This window comes from Sinocyclocheilus rhinocerous, unplaced genomic scaffold, assembly GCF_001515625.1.
Source record: "Sinocyclocheilus rhinocerous isolate Xijiao unplaced genomic scaffold, SAMN03320098_v1.1 scaffold184, whole genome shotgun sequence".
In the NCBI taxonomy this organism is placed as follows: Eukaryota; Metazoa; Chordata; class Actinopteri; order Cypriniformes; family Cyprinidae; genus Sinocyclocheilus; species Sinocyclocheilus rhinocerous.
Genome location: NW_015659717.1, coordinates 498,278 through 508,559, shown reverse-complemented (window position 1 = coordinate 508,559; position 10,282 = coordinate 498,278). Strand labels below are relative to the sequence as shown.

The 10,282-nt window shown below is 37.9% G+C and overlaps 1 protein-coding gene across 4 annotated transcripts in view; it reads left to right on the top strand.

The window, feature by feature from the left end:
- LOC107724193 (rho GTPase-activating protein 39-like) overlaps positions 1–10,282 on the top strand; it is a 95,038-nt gene that overhangs the window by 54,699 nt on the left and 30,057 nt on the right. Inside the window, exon 1 of one of the 4 annotated variants that reach the window (XM_016533013.1) lies at positions 8,943–9,180. The exons of the other annotated variants lie outside the window; for them this stretch is intronic. The gene's annotated coding sequence lies outside the window, so the exon portion shown is untranslated. Of the gene's footprint in view, positions 1–8,942; positions 9,181–10,282 lie in introns of those variants that run through there. 4 annotated transcript variants of the gene reach the window in all.

The window sequence follows — 10,282 nt, the reverse complement described above, 5'->3', positions numbered from 1 at the left end:
TTTTTTTTTTTTTACGTTTAACTAGTCAACTTAAAAACGTAACACGAACATGATTCAAGGAACATTTTTTTAACCATCTGGTTAAAGAAAGCACGCATGAAGTTCAACAGGGTAGAAACGTAAAACAAAGGACTTGTTACATATCTTTGCAGAAAAGATGCATGAAATATGAAGGCAAATATTGCTCAAGCTTGTCTCAAACATATCCTATAAGATCAGAAACATAAAAAGGAGAGTGCTACATATTTCTTAGCCACAATGTAGACATTTAGTTTTAGAGGTCAATTCAAAATTACTAAAAGTATAAGACCAGTTGACTATTATTAACAGTAAATGTTTTGTAAAAACAAATAGCAGCAGCTTTCAGCCTGTCATCATCATGCAAACATGAAATATCAGACATGCAGTAGTAACTCTTTACAGGTTGTCATTCCACTGTGCTGATTTTCTATGTATGTAAACGTGCTTAATGGATGTGTTTTAGCATTGCACTTGTGTCTCACTTTTTTATCACTAGGTAACACCTAGCAATATGATCTACTTTAATGTGGCAAAACATTACATTTGAATTAATCGATACAATCAGAAAATACATCCTACTCATAAGAAGCTGTAAAGCTGCAGTGGTCTTTAGAAAACTTAAAGGAGTCATAAACTGAGAAACCAAAATTCCCTTGATCCTTTGACATATGAGGTCATTGCACTATAAAAACATCCATAAGTTTTAAAACTCAAAACTTTGTCGTTAGTCTAAAAACAGCTTTTATTGAAGGCAGTCTGCCAAAATGACAGCATGTGGAATGTACGACTCTATGATGTAATAGTGCGGATAAGCACCGCCTCCGCAGATGATCATCAACACCTGCTTCTACAGTGCTGCCTGTTTAGCCCCGCCCACCGATTCACGCATGTAGCGTTTACGAGAGAGACGAGCGTGCAGGTCTATGCAGAAACCAAACTATAAAAATGGCTCTGAAGACAACAAGATGCTGTTCAGTGCCAAGTTGTGGAAGAACAGTCTTCCTTCTTTGCCTTCCTTCTGATCCCAACGTTAGGAAAGAGTGAATGAACTTTATTTTTAATGAAGATCCAGACCGTGTCAGTAAGAACTCGGTCCTTTGTTCACTTCATTTTTCCGCGGATTCGTTTACAAAACAAGGCACAAATCGACGTGGGATTTTCAGAAAGATTGAAACTAAGAGGATGCTGTGCTGACTATAACAGAGCGTTCTGATGAGGGGGGTTAAAAACAGGACAGAAAATAGCCTATTCTAAATTGTGATGTTTTTTTGATGCAAAATCTTGATAACATTATAAGTGGACCTCAGAGAACAATTAAACAAAAAACAAAGGCAGTTCATGACCCCTTTAAAGAAGTAATAAAAGCACATTAAAATCATTGTGATATTCATGACATTTGTACATTTTAAATTACCAACCAAATAATGTGGAATAGTTTGTAGGTCTCGAGTGACATTAGGAGGGTCATTGAGTTCATAGAAACCCTCTCACTCAAGACCCACGTGTTTTAGCGGTCTGTGTTTATGCCCGTCTGAATACTTGCCATATTTTCCTCTTCAGTGGCACATAGCCATGAGAAATACACATCTTCACCATGGTACCCGTTCCCTGAGTGAGCGAAATGAAGGGAGACAGATGCATTACATTACCCCCCGAAAAAGGCTGTCATTTGTTGATCACGTGTGTAAGTTTTTGTTTTGAGTGTCATCGTATGATGTGCCAGCATGAACTTAGCTCTCACATTGACAAAGGGCCGTGCCAGACTTTAGTCACATTTACACTCTAATCTGTTTGTCCTGCATCACATCAGTCATGGCCTCATTCAGAAAGTAGGCCATTATCAGGAGAGCACTGCTGTATCACTGTCACACAGCCACAATGACTCACTTCCTGTCATGAATTTGCCGATCCTAAATTTATATAATGTTATTTTTTTTTAATTGCATGAGCAAAGACTACTAGTTTACACTGACAGCGACTTTATTTCTGGAGGTCATCGGGTTGTTATATTGTTATCATTTCGATAAATCAAACAGATGCTAGTCATGATGGTTAAACAAACAGAGCAATGTTTTGATAGCGGCAGAGTGTTTAGACTTCTTGGAGAAATCACCCAACTAATCAACATAGGAATGGTTTACTTGTAGCTGTCTCTGCATGTTAAGATGGAATAGGAGAAAGTATTTTAACATTTAACAAATAATTAAACATTGTCACAAACTACACACTTCACCTTAAAACACCTGACGAATTTGTCTCCGTAACGCTGCGTGTTTCTAAGCATTTCAGGGGACCTTTAAGTAAACATTAACAGTATTGAGTTTATATATTGAGCCGAATGAGTGTAATTTTGGTTTTAATTGAAGTTAACAAAATACCATTTAATTAAAATTAATATTAAAATTTGAATCAAGTCTGAAACTAACTAACCAAACCATGACCACCTGTTTCAGAAACATATATGTCAACACAGGAAAGAAAATTGTGTTTATCAAACCATTTTGTATGGTATTTCAGGTTCGCTCTGTTACAAAGACAAAATACTAAATTTAATTTAGACAACAAAACACTACACACCTAGTACATTACAGGCATTTCTTTTTGACAGCCATCTCTCTCTCTGTCATAAGTTTTAAAGGCCGCTTATGCTAGCTCGCCCTAAAAATCGCATCTGTTAGCTTACTGTTTTCTGTAAACCAAGAACCGAAAGCCTTACGATAACAAGCTTGTTTTTGTTCCTCAACTATTTCATCCATCTCACAGTTCAGCGAAACTCTTCCCCTCGTCTCGCCCTGTCACGCTAATTAAAACGCCCTGACTGCTAACCCAATTTGACTCTCCATGACCAAATTGAGTTAGCTCACATTTCAAACGGATCTTAACTCTATTTTCCTCTTCCTTCAAATTCAGCGGCTTCAAACATATTTTTCCCGTCAGACGTTGTTGACGCAGCGACGGGGATGACAGAGATCTCAGTATAGGAAACTAAACACTGCGACTGCCAAATCGATTCTGCCACAGACACGTGTTGATGCGCGAGTGTTATGGAGTGTGTTTGTCAAATGTAGTGAGCGGTTTGGGATATATAAGAGTGTGTGAGAGCTGCCATATGGACTGTGGAGTATTTTCAGCTCATATTCCCCACATCAGGTCAATAAGGTCGGCCTGGAGGTCAGAGGTCAAAAGCTTTGACCTCGTGAAGTTAGATGAGGAAAGGAGAGTGATATTCCCTCGTGTTCGGCCACACACACACTCTATCGTTCTCATGTTCATAGGTTGGAGTAATTGAGTATTTTAGTTGTACTCTAAGTCTTTGCAAATGCACACACTTGCACAAACAAGCACATGCATAGTTTTATATACTTTATGTTCACAACATTCCGAAAGCAGTGAATGCCGACGTCTCTTTGGGTTCCATGCTTGACTTTCCCATGACAAATCCCTTTAGGACAACCCACCCCCGTTCCCCTTCTCTCTCTCCATCTTTCTCGTTCTCCTTCCCAAATAGACCTACTCTTCTAAGTGTTCTGTGGTAAATTAAGTGTCTGTGTGCTGTTTGTTTGGGAACAGTGTGTGTTTGTGGTGTGTTTTTGTGGGTGTGTGTGTATGTGATGCTCAGACTCTGAAATCCAGTCACACAATGACACCTACACAGATTTCACCAATCTGTCTGCTGTTTTTATCTGTCCTTCTCTGCGCCACTCAATTGCTAGTTATACAACAGTTAGTTCCAGTTCATTTTGGGGAATCTAGTTTTAGCTAGATGCTAAACATAATTAAGATTAGTTAAACTTCAAGGTAAGTTTCTGAAAAAGTAGCTATAGCTCTGCTACAAGACACTTACAGAGTCAACTTAATACTAATAACTAATAACTAAAATGTAAATGCTGTCATCATGTATTGTCATTCTAAAACTGTCTCTTTAAAGGGGCGATATTGTTATTAAAATGTAACTATCCAATGATATAATGTCTAATTTTGTCAGTGCTGTATTGTTTGGCAAGTGCTGTATTTTCTACAGACAATGAGTGGGTGTTTGAATGAGTGAACTCGTTTAGGTTGATAGCATTACATTTGAACAGATACATTTACAGTAAATACAACTTAAAAACTGGAATTTAATTTAAATACATATTTCACTATAAAAAATGCTTCGCAGTGACTTGAATTGGCGAGCAGTTGTTTTATCCATTCTTTTACATGCACCAACCGAATAAACCGGCTCAGTAGACGTTTTAATGCTACATGTGAGAGAAAGAACGGATTATGAAGAACCAGTTTACTAGAATTAGTTGTAATTAGCAGTGGTGCATTTGTACCTCAGGTGTCGTCAGTAAAGCTTTGCAAGTTAGTAGCATCACAAATTTTAGTTTAGTACTGGGGCCAGTCTGTTAAAGGGGTCATATGATGCGATTTAAAGACAGTATAAGTCATTATAATCCATATTTATGTCCTGGATGACTGGATGCATCGAATGCCTCGTTTATAATGGGTTTTCATGTTTTTGAATCATCGCTCCGACCTGACAGGGCATCATCACAGTATGGTAGGGGCGTAACATTTCTGTCACACGCTTGAGGTATTCGGCCAAACACAGTGCACTGGATAGCTGGCCAATCACAGCACACCTCGCTTTTTCTGACCGATGAGCTTTGTAAAAATCGACACGTTTCAGAAAGGCGGGGCATAGAGGAGAAACAATAATGTACAGTATGTGGAAAATAATGTGTTTTTTGAACCTTAAACTGCATAAACACATTTCATTACACCAAATACACAAAATAATGTTATTTTTAGCAACATCATATGACCCCTTTAATCTGATTGGTCGAGCAGCGTTCTAATAGTTCTGTTATGTAGTCCACTTTTTGGTACACCTGACCCAATTGTTCTCTTGGCAGAGAAATATAAGCAAAAAAGCTGCCTATATTGACGCAGTTGTGCTGTTTATAAGAGCTATATTTATTAAAATCGCATAAATTGTGATTGCGTTATTGTTTAGTTGTCTGTCACAACATATTACACACTGTCCACATATGTACACACTCACTGACGGATTTGGTTCAGTTGTTGTGTAAGAAGTAAGCACTGTACGCGTGGGCCGGTGGCTTCAATGCATCTGTGATGTGTGTGATTTTGGGGGAGAGGAAGAGGAGATGTTGGAACCCTGTGAAGCAAACTGCATGTTGTTTATCTATAAGAGCAAACGAGCAAAACAGGATTATAGTGAGAGAGGAAGGGAGAGATGTAGTTTGAAGAACAAAAGCACATGTGACTGGCTTGCCCCCTCACACCCGCACACTGACTATCTGTGTGTGTTTCCTCTTTAGCCTCTGAGCTCCACTGAGAGCTTAAACTCACATTTATCTTACTCCTGATTGGCTGTATTCATGTTTTCATAAAAACAAATTTTTAACTGATCAAACTAATAATTTCATCATTACTTCCCTTCGCCAAATAAGTAACACCATAATTATTTGCTAATACCATTAGATAGATAGATAGATAGATAGAGGTGGATGGAGAGATAGATGGATGAATAGAGAGGCTGCAGACTGATAGATGGATAAATAGATGATAGACTAAAAGATGGATGGATAGATAGATGGATAGATGGATAGAGAGATGAATAGATGGATAGAGTGATGGATAGATGGATAGAGATGAATAGATGGATTGAGAGATGGATAGATGGATAGAGATATGGATAAATAGATGATAGACTAAAAGATGGATGGATGGATAGAGAGATGGATAGAGAGATGGATAGATGGATAAATAGATGATAGACTAAAAGATGGATGGATGGATGGATAGATGGATAGAGAGATGAATAGATGGATAAATAGATGATAGACTAAAGGATGGATGGATGGATAGATGGATAAATAGATGATAGACTAAAAGATGGATGGATGGATGGATAGATGGATAGGGAGAGATGGATAAATAGATGATAGACTAAAAGATGGATGGATGGATGGATAGATGGATAGAGAGATGGATAGGGAGAGATGGATAAATAGATGATAGACTAAAAGATGGATGGATGGATTGAGAGATGAATAGATGGATAGAGAGATGATAGATGGATAGAGAGATGAATAGATGGATAGATGGATAGAGAGATGGATGGATGGATGGACGGACGGTTGGATGGAGATAAATAGACTAAGTGAAATGTACTTGATCAATAAATTGTCTAATCAGTTACTGTCCAGTCAGCATTTGAGCTGCATTCACTTTGACAGTTGATTGGCTTGTGAAATAATAATAATAATAATAATAATAATAAGTCTGCTTCAAGGGTTAAGAAAATCTCAGATATATGTTTATCAGTGGTCTGTGGTATTAGATCAAGTGGTCAAGGTGGTAGATACTGTAATTACACCATAAAGCATCTTTCTTCTTTCTTTTCTACTAAACTGATTAAATGCAGTTTTTGCAAGAAATATACAAATTGCATTTGTTTTGTTTTGTTTCAGGACGACTCTTAAATATGTGAAATAATAGTGTTTTCCCCATCTGCTGCATTGAGTTTTAATATAGAATGACCAGTCACGTGACATTAACATCTCAGATGATTGGCAGAAAAAAAATAAATAAAATGGGTTCACATACTTCCAGGGGTCCTTCCTGCTCCTGCTCCTGCTGAGCAAGTACCATTGAGATGAATGGAAATGCTATAGATCCTCAGGTATATTAGAGCTGAAGGTGAGGTAGCTTCTGCATGTTTATTTGAATGTTTACATAGGTGTAATAAAGACAGTTAAAGAGGGAAAGCGCAGTGGGGTTTTTTCGTTTGTTTTCTCTCCATCACTATAATGCAGCACACGCATTACTCTCTCTGCTCGGCTCAGTGTGAACGCTGCGCTGGTATTTCCTGTTTATGCTGTAGTAGAAACGCCCATTGAACTTTTCCAACATGCCCTCTTTCTGCACTCCGGCCCCCTGTCCAGCCTCAGCATCCCTTTGTGTTCAGTGCAAATAACACAATCAGCGTGGCCTGCACTGGCCAAGATGTTTGGAGTCTTTTGTGGTTGGGTTTGTGTGTTTGTGAATGAGTGTGTGAGAACCTCAACACCTGCATCACAGATGCTTATCACCCCTCTGAAGATAAATGAGCTGTTGTATTCATTAGTAATCACAGATTAAGTCACGACTGCATGCTGGATACTACAAGGATGGCTTTTGGTTTAGTTAGTAATGAGAAACTATGAGAGTGTTGAGAACAAATAATGGGAGGCCTTGTTTATATCTGATATGTAAGGAATCAAGTAACAAGAAGTGGATTTGAAAAATTATTTGGTTTGTTAAAATTATCTAAATGAAATAATAGTATTATTAAATGGTTACTGGTTACCAAATAATATTTTCACTATGGAACAATATAAAAAGGTTTGTTCCTGTTTTCTTTTTCATTCTACTAAATTCCTCTAACAGTTTTTATTCCCTGATCATTTTTGAAAAACATTTAAGGATCCTGATATGTGTTGTCTGTGATGCATCAGATGCATTAGTGCAACACTTCAAATGCATGAAGAACTGTCAAAAGTTTGGGGACAGTAAGATATGTTATTTATTTGAAAGAAATCAGTACTTTTATTCAGCAAGGATGCATTAAACTGATCAAAAGTGGCAGTAAAGTCTTTAACACAGAAGATTTTTAAAAAATGCTGCTCTTTTGATCTTTTTATTCAGCAAAGAATCCTAAACATTATCACTGTTTCCACAAAAATATTGAGTAGCACAACTGTTTTCAACATTAATAATAATAATAATGTAATGTTTCTTAAGCAGCAAATCAGCATATTAGAATGATTTCTGAAGGATCATGTGACTCTGAAAACTGGAGTAATGATGCTGAAAATTCAGCTTTACCATCACAGGAATAAATTACATTTTAAAATATATTCACATACAAAACTGTAGTTTTAAAAACTTTAAAAAAAAATATATATATATATATATATCACAAAATGACTTTTTACTGTATTTTTGGATCAAATAAAGATTCTCCATAAAAAAAAAAAACATAAGTAAAAACTCTTACCAACCCCAAACATTTGAATAATCATGCACAATATATTCATGTATATTTGAGAGCAAAAATATGGCACTTTTTACCCAATCAGAGATCCTCCCTTAGATGAAATGCATTTGAGAAACATGTTAATATCAGGTGTAAAATACGTCCAGAGTAATGAAAGACTGAAAACAGGTAAATATAAGAAGATATTGGAAAGAAAGAGCAGGGAAATATCCATTACTGCCCACAACCAAACATTGTTACAGCGTCCAATCCCACACTGTAACATAACTTTATCCTAATATTTATACCAGCTAACTTTCTCAACTGAGGCAGAGAAGAATGATGTGTTGTTCCTTGTGTTGAGATTATTTACAGGCCTGCGACATTGTATTTACTCAACACCGTGAATAGACTGTTGACATTCGGCCATGAGACAGTAGACACAATGGGTGGGAAAGACCACAGCAGGCACAGAAACGGAGAGAGGAGTCTGTGCGTAAAAAGATTCCGATCAATAGGTGGACAGCCACTTGAATAAAACAAAGAGTTTGTTTTTATAAATGAGCCCAGAGTGGAACTTAAGGAATGGAGGGTAGTGAAGTGCTTCTTTAGTTAATACAGGCCTCTCGGGGAGCTGAAGATGTATTGTTTCAAACGCCGAGAGTCTGATCTGATCGAGTCGAGCGGATCGAGAACGGTCCAGGGGAGTGGCGTTCCAAGTTCATGTGTGTAAGTGTGTGTGTGTGTGTGTTACGATGGCAAGACTCGCATTCCTGCTACTGTAACCCAGAGGAGGGCCGAAAGTAGCCGCCTTCCCCCTCCCTCTCTCTCCTTGTCTTTCTCACCCTCCCTTCCTCCTTTCCTCCCTCACTCTCTCGCTCTCCCTCTCCGTACCACTTAAACGATTGCATGGTGACGGTAAGAATTTGAGCAGAAGTTAATAACCTACTGATTTATGGAAAGCGCTTGATTAGCTAAAAATAGACATTTTGAACGGCAGACACTTGCCTCTTCTCCTCGATTTGGTTGTTTTCTTCTCCGTCTCCAGCTGAGGGAGGTGTCCTCTATATTCTCAGTCACCCCAAGCAACCTTACAGATCGCCGTGCCACCTTTGGGTATGCCAGGGGTAAGTATGTCTACTGACCGTACGCTCAAACATATGCTATGCATCACTGTCTCAGGTGAGTTTAGAAGGTCATGAGCAACAGGTGTATCTCAAAGGATGCAGCCGCTTGTATTGAGAATATATGTTTGCTCATATATGGATTTAAATGGCTGATTTGTTTCTTGTAATGTTGGCGAAGTCTTGTCACCTCAGTGTGAACAAGGTACACGAGGCTGCGCATGTTGTCTGGTTTGTTTAGTGGCGCTTATATAAAGTGGTTAGAAGTTCTTCAACTGATCCGTTTGTTGCAGTATGGTGGGAAGGAAACTGCTAGTCTGGCAGAGTTCAGATTAACGTGTGCACACAGAGTAGCACTATAATCTGGATTAATGATCTGAAGGTGGTTTACACCATTAATCAAGCCAAACAAAGATGAGTGGTTTGTGTGTGTTTTAAACCTACACAAACACACACAAATTGTATACATTCAGCTAATTGTGTGCACATGTGCTTGTATGCAAATATACACACCAAATGTAAACTTCTAAGTGTGTGTTTCTTGTGTGTTCAGTTGTTCAGCATGTGTAGCTGATAAATTAATATAATTGTTACATGATGAGGTTTTCATAGTATTGTTACAACATTTTGTTAATGTTGCTGTAACATTTTGATAGTGTCAATATAGCAGTCCATAGTGGATTCCTGTTTTTCCACTCTGCTGGAACACACTGTCTGTTCAACCTTTCCTGTTGTGTTTCTCATACACACTCCACCGCAGTGGCCTGGATAGTGTGTGTGTGTGTGTGTGAGTGTGTGTCTGCTCATTGTTGTTTGTGCTTTGATCGAAATAGTTACAAGCAGTCCTCTGGTACGAAAACAATTTCCTTAGACTAATAAATATTACAATTGTTATTGCTTACCCTTTCTTTACCTAAGGCTAAACACATTGTTTAATCATCTTTGTTTTTTACTTGCATGTATGAGCTATTCTTTGAAAGAAAATGAGAAAGAGAAAAGTACTATGCCAACCTTGGCATTGCAACCACACATTCCTGTCTATTAGATATGGATATATTTACAGAGAGTTTCATGTTCAGCTCTCAAGTACCCACAGGATATTGCC